General features: G+C 38.2%; 1 pseudogene across 1 annotated transcript in view; it reads left to right on the top strand.

Moving 5' to 3' along the window:
• Nucleotides 1-12,286, top strand: part of LOC143718563 (uncharacterized) — a 185,629-nt pseudogene that overhangs the window by 169,240 nt on the left and 4,103 nt on the right. The window lies entirely within an intron of this gene.

The raw sequence follows: 12,286 nt of genomic DNA, 5'->3' as shown, positions 1-12,286 counted from the left end.
ACCCCGCAAGATTACTGTTATAAACATGAACCTCGCCTGAAAGGCAAAGGGGGAGTTGTTGCTGTAATTTATAGTAATATTTTCAAAACCACTAAAAAATCTAGTTTTAAATATACTTCTTTTGAAGTGTTGGTGCTTAATGTAAAAATATATAATGTAAACGATAAATCAAGTTTGAGAATTCTGCTAGCAACTGTATACAGGCCACCAGGGCACCATAAAGATTTTATCAAAGAATTTGCTGACTTTCTATCAGAATTAGTATTGACTGCAGATAAAGTCCTAATTGTTGGTGATTTTAATATACATGTAGATAATGGAAAAGATGCAATGGGATTGGCATTTAAAGACATTCTTAACTCTATTGGAGTTAGACAACACGTGTCAGGACCTACTCATTGTCGTAATCATACTCTAGATCTAATATTATCACATGGAATCAATGATGATGCTGTTGAAATTCTGCAGCAGAGCGACAACATCTCAGATCATTATCTAGTCTCATGTAAATTACATTTAGCCAAGGCTGCAAAGCCAACTCCGTGTTACAAGTATGTTAGACCTATCACTTCTGCCACTAAAGATTGCTTTATCAATAATCTTCCTAATCAGTTTCATCGTCTCAGCATCCCAGATAGCTTAGAAGAACTTGATATTGCAACAGAAACTTTTAACTCTCTCCTTTCCAGCACTTTAGACACAGTTGCTACGTTGCGCTTAAAGAAGATTAAAGAAAATAGTCCAACGCCGTGGTACAACGAGCACACCCGGGCCCTTAAGAGAGCAGCCAGAAAAATGGAGCCGACTGGAAGAAAACAAAACTAGAGGTATTTCGGATTTCATGGAAGGAGAGCTCGATTGCTTACAGAGAGGCTTTAAAAGCTGCTAGATCTGCTTATTTTTCAACCCTATTAGAAGAAAATAAACATAATCCTAGGTATTTATTTGAAAAAGTGGCTAAACTAACGAAAAAGAAAGCTTCAAGCCCAGAAGTTTCCAAGAAACACAGCAGTAATGACTTTATGAACTTCTTCACTTATAAGATTGATAATATTAGGGACAAAATTATAACTATGCATTATAGTCTCCCTGAGGTAAAATTTGATTAATTTGTTGCCATAGGAGAGGAAGAATTTTGCAAACTCGTTAATTCATCTAAATCGAAAACATGTATGTTAGACCCTATACCGACTAAACTACGAAAAGAGATGCTTCCAGAAGTCATAGATCCTCTTCTCAACATCATTAATTCGTCTTTGTCTCTAGGATACATACCAAAAACCTTTAAGCTGGCTATGATTAAACCGCTTGTTAAAAAAACGCAACTTGATCCTACAGAATTAGTCAATTACAGGCCGATCTCAAATCTACCTTTTCGGTCAAAGATACTAGAAAAGGCAGTATCCTCACAACTGTGTTCCTTTCTTGAAAGAAATGGTATCTGCGAGGATTTCCAGTCAGGATTTAGACCGCACCATAGTGACAAATGATTTGCTCTTATCATCCGATCGTGGTTGTATCTCTCTATTAGTGTTACTTGATCTTAGTGCTGCATTTGACACCATTGACCACAACATTTTCTTAAATAGACTAGAAAACTATGTTGGCATTAGTGGAATTGCATTAGCATGGTTTAAATCATATTTATCTGACCGCTATCAGTTTGTAGCAGTAAATGAAGAGATGTCTTATCGATCACAAGTTCAGTATGGCGTACCACAAGGCTCAGTACTCGGACCGCTGCTGTTCACTCTGTACATGCTACCTTTAGGAGATATCATTAGGAAACATGGAATTAGCTTTCACTGTTATGCTGATGATACTCAGCTCTATATTTCTTCCAAACCTAACGAAACTCACCAATTCACAAAATTATCGGAATGCATAGTTGATATCAAAAATTGGATGACTAGTAATTTCCTACTACTAAATTCTGAAAAAACAGAGATTCTAATTATTGGACAAAAAACTTCCACACGTAATAACCTAGAATACCGTCTAAAACTTGATGGCTGCTCTGTTAAGTCTTCGTCGTCAGTTAGGAACCTGGGTGTGCTCTTTGATACCAATCTTTCATTTGAAAGTCACGTGTCTAGTGTCTGTAAAACCGCATTTTTCCATCTTAAAAATATATCTAAATTACGTCATATGCTCTCATTGACAAATGCGGAACAACTAGTTAATGCGTTCATGACATCAAGGCTAGATTATTGTAATGCTCTACTGGGTGGTTGCCCTGCACGCTTAATAAACAAACTACAGCTAGTTCAAAACGCAGCCGCTAGAGTTCTTACCAGAACCAGGAAGTACGACCATATTAGCCCGGTTCTGTCAACACTGCATTGGCTCCCTATTAAACATCGTATAAATTTTAAAATATTGCTGATTACTTACAAAGCACTAAATGGTTTATCTCCCCAGTACTTGAGCGAGCTCTTAAAGCATTATAGTCCTTCACGTCTATTGCGATCTCAAAACTCCGGCCAGTTGATAATACCTAGAATATCTAAATCGACTGCTGGCGGTAGATCCTTTTCCTATTTAGCACCAAAACTTTGGAACAATCTTCCTAACATTGTCCAGGAAGCAGACACAGTCTGTCAGTTCAAAGCTAGACTAAAAACACATCTCTTTGACCTAGCATTCACATAACACTCTATAGCCTTCTATAATTCAATATTAGGCTGCTTAGATTAGGTCAGCCGGAACTGGGAACACTTCCCTCATATCCTGATGTACTCGTTACATCATAAGAAGAATGGCATCTACGCTAATCTTAGTGTCTTTGTTTATCCCGAGGTTTTCCCGCAGCCTGCCGGATCCAGGCCGTTTCCAGATCTGACGAAGGACTTTCGCCTGGACCCGATGACAATGCAGTGCTGAAGTGCCAACTATCCTCTCCCTATGGAGGATCCCTATACCACTCTACAGATAAAGCATTGTGGAATTTTTTGGTTCGCGTACCTACCCAAAGTGATAAGATAAAATAAAATTCTGCATCAAAATTTATAGACAAGACAAGTTGTTTGTTTAGGCATGGTTTGTAAGGAATTACAAACCTGCGCACATATATTCAAATGCACATAACTATAGAATCAATTCTTAATGCGCATGTGAACGCCATCAGCGTTGTAAAGACTCTGGGGCGGATCTAATCCGTGGGGAATTTGCATATCATAATTAATAATTGGTAATTAATAATTATTCATACATGTTTGGATTAGATCAGTCTTACATGTTAATAAAACTCCCGATAAGGGATGATATGTCATTTTACCTGCATGCATGTCTGTGTATCCTTGCACTTAACCACAAGTTGATTGCAATTAACTACACGGACCACGTCTTACAAAACAGGCTAAATTAATTAGCTCAATTGTCAGACTAATATTTGTGGGAATCCACAATATCATCTTACTTTATAGGATTTCAGGAAAAGTAATTCTGTGGCCACAAGAATTGGGTTTCCTGCCCTATAAACACATACTCTTTAAAGTATCTTTAATTTGTAAGCTTGTTGCTATAAGACCTTTTGGCACTTAAGGGACTTGAAAATGAGCAAAAAGGCAGTACATCAATCAGATGAATATAATGAATTTAATAAGGCAGGAACTACTTATGTATTTACTACGGTTACATGGGATATATGTATTTACAAACATAATAAACAACAAAACACGATAAGGCATCGATGAACGAGAAATGCATAGAGTGTGGACAATGGAAACACGTGTGAGAGGGGAAGGGAGAGAGAGAGAGAGAGAGAGAGAGAGAGAGCATTGGCAACATTCCCCTGACAGTCCCCTGTCTGTAACAACACGAAAACATCATCTTAATGCTTCTTAGAAGCTCTATAAAGAGATATACTTAAGTTTCTGGGTCTCTCTGTGTCGCGGCATTCCTGCGAGTGCGTGAGCGGAGTCCTTTAGGAAGCGTCACTGGGTGCTGCTTGGCGCGCGTGTTGAACGGAGTTTCCAAGTCTTTGGGGTAACATTACCAAAGGAAAATAGTTCGGCTAAGTTCGTTTCACTTTGTGGAAGTGAACAGAGTCGACTACGGAAAACAAAACTTTGACTAACAAAGAAAAGAAATAAAGATCTCTATGGGGAAATCACGCGGAGTTAACGTCACATCTTTGCATGGCTGGTGAAGAAGCGTTTGTGCGTCTCTCGCCACGTGGTCACGTGCGCGTGTTTCTCCTTCAAAACGAGCGCGCGCTCGTTTAAAGGTCCCTTGTAGATGGATTTGCTGAAGAGATATGTCACGCGGTGTTCTTTTCACATGTCGATTGGAATTAAACACGGAGACTTATCTAAGACTGAAAAACACAAACTAAACTAGAAACAAATAAAAGAAAGGCGAAGAGCTCGCCCGGAGGCGAGACCTTACATTATGACACAAAGACAGCGAAGTAACAGAGCGAGCGGAGGGGGGAAGCGTCATTTATCACCTTGGAGAAATCCGGCCTCTTCCAGTTGACTTGGCCAATTAGAGGGTTGGAATTTCACAGGCGGGACTTTGGTTGTTATTGCTCTTTGTCTAAGAGAGAGACATTTGAACCCTAATTTCGTCGGTGTTTAAGAGCAAATCTTCACAATTCTTATAATACTAGTGTGTCACAAGTTTAGCAAAATGTAATATCAATTAACAAATGGGGAATGAAGATTGGAGTTTATCGAAACCAAACTTGCCACAAATGGATTTGGTTAAACATTAGTTGGCAAAGTTTAAAACATTATCGCATTAGAGTTGTCGAGAAACATAGACCAAACCACAAAAAGGCAACTCATGAGATAGGGAACTTAGATACATTGTTCATACAATTCTCAAGTGGATATATAATAGCATATATATATATATATATATATGAATACAGGATTCATTTCTCCTCCTTGGTTAGAATTCAGAGAGAGCCACAGTTCTGTTAACATTCTTTTGGGTCGTAAACGCTGTTATCTAAGAACACCAGTGATGTTAGTTTTGGTCTCTTTTCACTCCAAAGATGGAAAACATAGTAAACTATATTTTACTGGATATTACTGTACGTATTCTGATTGATCACACCGAAAGCATTCTGGAGGTGTCCAGAACTATGTGTACAAGTTATGGGAATAGACCGTTATATTTAAAATGCATAATGAAGGTATTTATAATTCACCTTAAGCTACGATAAAATCATAGTCATTCCAATGTGACATGGGCAAATGGACACACATAAAAACACATTGAATATATCTGGTTAAATGTCTTTTAAAGAAAAGAAGTTCCTTTTCACTTTGGAATCCACTTCCTTTGGGACATTCCGATCAGTCATAAAATGTCTTGTAAGCAGACACCACGCTCTGTCCTGAGTGTGGTCTTCACTGGTGGGGGAATGTGTGTGTGTGTGTGTGCGTGTGTGTGTGTGTGTGTGTGTTTGGGTTAATTTACATTCAGAGATTTTTGGTCTTTAGCAGAATGTATTTAGTTATTCAGATTCACCCACTTAGCCCAGTCCTTACAGCGTCTATCACAGGTTCACGTTTAAAGTCTGTTTAGAGAGAACGGTGTCGTCTTAGCGGCCCCTAATTTAATAACAAATGATCATTTAGACGGAAGTGAATCAATCAAAACTAACTTTAGATGGAAAAAACATTTTTCAAGAACCACTATAAAACCAAACCAATATCTGTTACCTTAAATTATATGTTTATCTCTGTAAAGCTGCTTTGAAACAATATACATTGTTAAAAGCGCTATATAAATGAGGATGCCTTGACTTGACTTGACTTGGAGAGAAGCCTTACAAGTGTCTTCAGTGTGAGAAGAGTTTCTCATATCACTCAAACCTGAAACACCATTTGCAAACTCAATCTGGAATCAAATCGCCATTTTTCTTAGTGTGACGAAGTTGAAAATGAGAAATTTTAGCAATCATCTGTGCATTCACTCTGTAGAAAGACAATTCAATTGTGATCAGTGTAATAAAAACATCACACTTAGTAATACAAATGAAATGTCATGTAAATGTCAGACCTTTTGTTCTTCTTTGTTACAGAGTACCCTTTAAAAAAACAATTTTTTTCCAGTGTGCTATTAGTTTACTACTTTTAAACCAAAAATAAGTATGCATGCTTTAATTAGGAAGTCTACACATGTGGAGAATTAGCAGGAACAATCAAAGGAAGCATTGCTTATACACATGTAATTTAACGGGATCATCATATTAAACAGCATATAAATCTTAAACTGCTGAACGTTACCGAATGAAATGTTAACCCCTCGAAGAGGAAATGACTGTAAAACCTTGACGGTGATCTATGATTTGATCATCAATCCAAATGTAGTCTTTGACAAGATTTTTTTTCATCATTTTGTCACAAGGTGACGAACTAGAGACGGAACTACACAGCCCACGGGGGGATGTTTCCGCCCGGAGCGGTTTCAACCGAACACCAAGCCGGCCTCAGATGCGTCGTTACCATTGTAACAGCAGCCGCTGATGGCAAAGTGACAGCAGGTGCGGCGCATCAAGTGAATGTGTGACGATTGGGACAGGCCGCTTTTAGGAACAGATAAAAGCAAAACTTTGAGAGACCGTAGGGGTTGGGTGGGATTGCTGCGGCGTTCTAACTTTTCTTCTTGCTGAGAGAGAGTGAGAGATTTCTGTGGGACAAATCGGCTGGCGAGATCGATCCATGGGAAGGGAATCCGCTACGAAGAACTGGGTGACGGAGAACAGAGAGGCAGAGGGCGAAGTCATCTATGAAGTATTATCGAGTCCACTTACTGGGGTGAAGATAAGTACCAACCTTCTACTGGCTGTATTATATGTGGGTTATACACGAAAAGATTATATATGAGGAGAAATGACATAAAACGGAGTCCAGACGTCTGAATGAGAAGACAGCTGTTAGGATTTGTGATTGCAGTCGCTGAATTCTTCCGTCTTCCTACCCCCGCTGTCCAGAGCGAGGAGGTTGGCCGTGACCTTAAATTTCACGGAGTGGATGAGAGTGACGTGAGTTAATGCTGTGTTCCACTGTGTGTGGTTGAAGTGGAGTTATTGAATGCTTACTGTACAGAATTCTGTCACGTGTCCATCGGTCTTTCCTTGTGTTACAGTCGGGAGTTTTCTGAGGAAGAGATTAAGTGAAAACGGACTTTAAGCCTGCTGTATTCTGATTCATCATTGATGCTGTTCTGGAGAACGGGGAAAATCCAGTTGCCTGCTGTTCTGAGTGTGCCCCATCTAAAGTCCGCTGCATTGATACTGATCACTTACCTGCTGCCCCGCCGACGTCCTCTGCAGCCATTAGATGCTGGAAATAAAAGAAGTTTTAAATTAGGATTTATAAATTCTTTTAAGTTAATAAAGTCTGTTCAATCTTATCTTATTCTTCTTCTTGGTTTCTGGTCTGCTCCTCAGTGGTACTGGCTAAAGGGAGGGTGTAGACTGAGTCGCCCCTTCCGACCTGTGACAATTTCTTTAAGATTTTTGTTCAAAATGTTGCTTTTTTTATGAAACTTCCCCACATTCAAGTGGTGATTATGACTTTAGAATAATGTTTGATGTTGTTGTGGTTTAAAAGCAGGGGTTCTGTTCTTACTTTTATAAACAATATGTTCAGACATTGATACAACAAAATATTCTAGGAACCATGAAATTGTGAAAATTATCAGAAATGCTGCCCAGGTTTGTGAGCCTTCAATAACATCCATTATCAGTGTCTGTTTATCTTCGCTGGTCTCACCCAGCTCAACTTCAATCCTGCTGTTCTAGCTCTGCAACCAAAAACTTTTCTTTATAAAATGATATATATCAAGATACTTGACTTTATTCATGATTGAGAATATCACAATGCTTTGTAAATCTGCAATTTATCCTTTGAATAAATCCTTTTCCTTTTATCTTATCATCTGAATGTGTTTTCTGTATGTGAATTTCTATTTAATGTTAACAGGACTTTTATTTTGGTATGGAGACATGATGTCATAAGTCTGCGCCGCTCCTGCATCTGTGATTCTCCTGAAGAAAGGTTTGTGTTTTTAACCATTTATAGTGTTTAAACCAATACGACCTGTCAGTACACTTATATAGATAACTTTTTTTTATGTAAAATTATAATGTATCTAATAAAATAAATGAACAGTCACAGTAAAGGTTCCTAAGCTCCCTATATTGTTTTTCAATACAATCCGTTCAGACAGTTATATAGAGAACTGTGAAATAAGCTAATTATTACTGAATGTTACATTGTAATGTATTGTATCTAATAACATTAATGAACATAGTTTTTATCAGGAAAGTGTGTGAATAACAGAAATGAATCGTTTTTGTGAGTAAATATGCATTACAGAAAAAGTGCGTCTCATTTCACTCCCTATATTGTGACTCAGTTCATCATAAACACGCTGATTGCTCTCTGGCAAGTAATGATAGAGAAAGATTTTCAAAACCAATTGAGATTCAATTGAATCAAATAATTAAGAGATTGTAAACACTTAATTCACAGCATGTAAATACAACAACACAAACATGTTGTATAATCTACAAATAAATACATACATGTAAATTATAAATGCCTAAATATTAATTGCCTGTATAATCTCTGTTCCTTTAATTTGTAGTGCTAGTTTTGAGTATTGATGTCAAGTCTGATTCATTTCTGCGAACGGTTCTTTCGTACAGTTCATTTCAAAAACAGATTCACTGATTCCTTACAAATCAATAAATTATGGCAGTAGATCTGATTGAGACGCTCTCAGAGATTTAGTTTAGAGTGTTTTTAGTCTAATCAGATCATTTAAGTCCATTAACTCTCTCTCTGACTGACTCTCTTACCAGTGAACTGAACTACTGAACTAGATCTGATTGAGACGCTCTCAGAGATTTAGTTTTGAGTGTTTTTAGTCTAATCAGATCATTTAAGTCCATTAACTCTCTCTCTGACTGACTCTCTTACCAGTGAACTGAACTACTGAACTAGATCTGATTGAGACGCTCTCAGAGATTTAGTTTTGAGTGTTTTTAGTCTAATCAGATCATTTAAGTCCATTAACTCTCTCTCTGACTGACTCTCTTACCAGTGAACTGAACTACTGAACTAGATCTGATTGAGACGCTCTCAAGATTTAGTTTTGAGTGTTTTTAGTCTAATCAGATCATTTAAGTCCATTAACTCTCTCTCTGACTGACTCTCTTACCAGTGAACTGAACTACTGAACTAGATCTGATTGAGACGCACTCAGATATTTAGTTTTGAGTGTTTTTAGTCTAATCAGATCATTTAAGTCCATTAACTCTCTCTCTGACTGACTCTCTTACCAGTGAACTGAACTAGATCTGATTGAGACGCTCTCAGAGATTTAGTTTTGAGTGTTTTTAGTCTAATCAGATCATTTAAGTCCATTAACTCTCTCTGACTGACTCTCTTACCAGTGAACTGAACTACTGAACTAGATCTGATTGAGACGCTCTCAGAGATTTAGTTTTGAGTGTTTTTAGTCTAATCAGATCATTTAAGTCCATTAACTCTCTCTCTGACTGACTCTCTTACCAGTGAACTGAACTACTGAACTAGATCTGATTGAGACGCACCCAGAGATTTAGTTTATAGTGTATTTAGTCTAATCAGATCATTTAAGTCCATTAACTCTCTCTCTGACTGACTCTCTTACCAGTGAACTGAACTACTGAACTAGATCTGATTGAGACGCACCCAGAGATTTAGTTTATAGTGTATTTAGTCTAATCAGATCATTTAAGTCCATTAACTCTCTCTCTGACTGACTCTCTTACCAGTGAACTGAACTACTGAACTAGATCTGATTGAGACGCTCTCAGAGATTTAGTTTAGAGTGTTTTTAGTCTAATCAGATCATTTAAGTCCATTAACTCTCTCTCTGACTGACTCTCTTACCAGTGAACTGAACTACTGAACTAGATCTGATTGAGACGCTCTCAGAGATTTAGTTTTGAGTGTTTTTAGTCTAATCAGATCATTTAAGTCCATTAACTCTCTCTCTGACTGACTCTCTTACCAGTGAACTGAACTACTGAACTAGATCTGATTGAGACGCTCTCAGAGATTTAGTTTTGAGTGTTTTTAGTCTAATCAGATCATTTAAGTCCATTAACTCTCTCTGACTGACTCTCTTACCAGTGAACTGAACTACTGAACTAGATCTGATTGAGACGCACTCAGAGATTTAGTTTAGAGTGTTTTTAGTCTAATCAGATCATTTAAGTCCATTAACTCTCTCTCTGACTGACTCTCTTACCAGTGAACTGAACTACTGAACTAGATCTGATTGAGACGCTCTCAGAGATTTAGTTTTGAGTGTTTTTAGTCTAATCAGATCATTTAAGTCCATTAACTCTCTCTCTGACTGACTCTCTTACCAGTGAACTGAACTACTGAACTAGATCTGATTGAGACGCACTCAGAGATTTAGTTTTGAGTGTTTTTAGTCTAATCAGATCATTTAAGCCCATTAACTCTCTCTGACTGACTCTCTTACCAGTGAACTGAACTACTGAACTAGATCTGATTGAGACGCCCTCAGAGATTTAGTTTTGAGTGTTTTTAGTCTAATCAGATCATTTAAGTCCATTAACTCTCTCTCTGACTGACTCTCTTACCAGTGAACTGAACTACTGAACTAGATCTGATTGAGACGCACCCAGAGATTTAGTTTATAGTGTATTTAGTCTAATCAGATCATTTAAGTCCATTAACTCTCTCTCTGACTGACTCTCTTACCAGTGAACTGAACTACTGAACTAGATCTGATTGAGACGCTCTCAGAGATTTAGTTTAGAGTGTTTTTAGTCTAATCAGATCATTTAAGTCCATTAACTCTCTCTCTGACTGACTCTCTTACCAGTGAACTGAACTACTGAACTAGATCTGATTGAGACGCTCTCAGAGATTTAGTTTTGAGTGTTTTTAGTCTAATCAGATCATTTAAGTCCATTAACTCTCTCTGACTGACTCTCTTACCAGTGAACTGAACTACTGAACTAGATCTGATTGAGACGCACTCAGAGATTTAGTTTAGAGTGTTTTTAGTCTAATCAGATCATTTAAGTCCATTAACTCTCTCTCTGACTGACTCTCTTACCAGTGAACTGAACTACTGAACTAGATCTGATTGAGACGCACCCAGAGATTTAGTTTATAGTGTATTTAGTCTAATCAGATCATTTAAGTCCATTAACTCTCTCTCTGACTGACTCTCTTACCAGTGAACTGAACTACTGAACTAGATCTGATTGAGACGCTCTCAGAGATTTAGTTTAGAGTGTTTTTAGTCTAATCAGATCATTTAAGTCCATTAACTCTCTCTCTGACTGACTCTCTTACCAGTGAACTGAACTACTGAACTAGATCTGATTGAGACGCTCTCAGAGATTTAGTTTTGAGTGTTTTTAGTCTAATCAGATCATTTAAGTCCATTAACTCTCTCTGACTGACTCTCTTACCAGTGAACTGAACTACTGAACTAGATCTGATTGAGACGCTCTCAGAGATTTAGTTTTGAGTGTTTTTAGTCTAATCAGATCATTTAAGTCCATTAACTCTCTCTCTGACTGACTCTCTTACCAGTGAACTGAACTACTGAACTAGATCTGATTGAGACGCACTCAGAGATTTAGGGTGCTTTTACACTGGGCTCGTTTGCTGCGGTCGGAGGTCGAGCGCGATTGTTCCCCGCAGCGTTGGTCTGGTTTCACACTCAACTTGATTTTATCGAACTCTGGTGCGTTTGCGTGCATCTTACGTCATTGGAAACGTGCACGGCGCATGATAGAAAACACGACGCGGGTCAATATATTGTGTTTTTTATTAATTTGGTGCTATTATTCATAGCTGAGTAAACAACGCAGGTTAACTGTGTGTGTGTTTCGCATAAGCTGTCTTTCCGCTGCTAAATGGACTCTTTTGAGGAGACAGTGGATTTCCATTAATTTGTTACCCTGATTGCACGCACTATGCGCGAATACACAGCAGACTCACTCTTGCTCGTATGCAAGGTAAATATTCATCCCTTACGTGTGTTTTATTTAACTAAATACATCATAATCGGCTAAAACGCATGTGCAGGATACTTTACTTCCTGAACAAGTGCGCACCCGAGTCCGTGTTGCTTTCACATACACGCGAATCGCAGCACGGTTCGGGAGCAACCGAACTCAGATCACCTCCTCCAGGCAGTCTCGAGTTCGATACCCCAGTGCGCACCTGGGTCCCATGACAGCGTTCAACATTAGCGATTTTTCATGCGAACCGTGCCCCGTTCC

Source organism: Siphateles boraxobius, unplaced genomic scaffold, assembly GCF_051911475.1.
Source record: "Siphateles boraxobius isolate OS27281-9 unplaced genomic scaffold, OSU_SipBor_1 61, whole genome shotgun sequence".
Taxonomy (NCBI): domain Eukaryota; kingdom Metazoa; phylum Chordata; class Actinopteri; order Cypriniformes; family Leuciscidae; genus Siphateles; species Siphateles boraxobius.
This window is presented reverse-complemented; position numbering and strand designations above follow the sequence as displayed.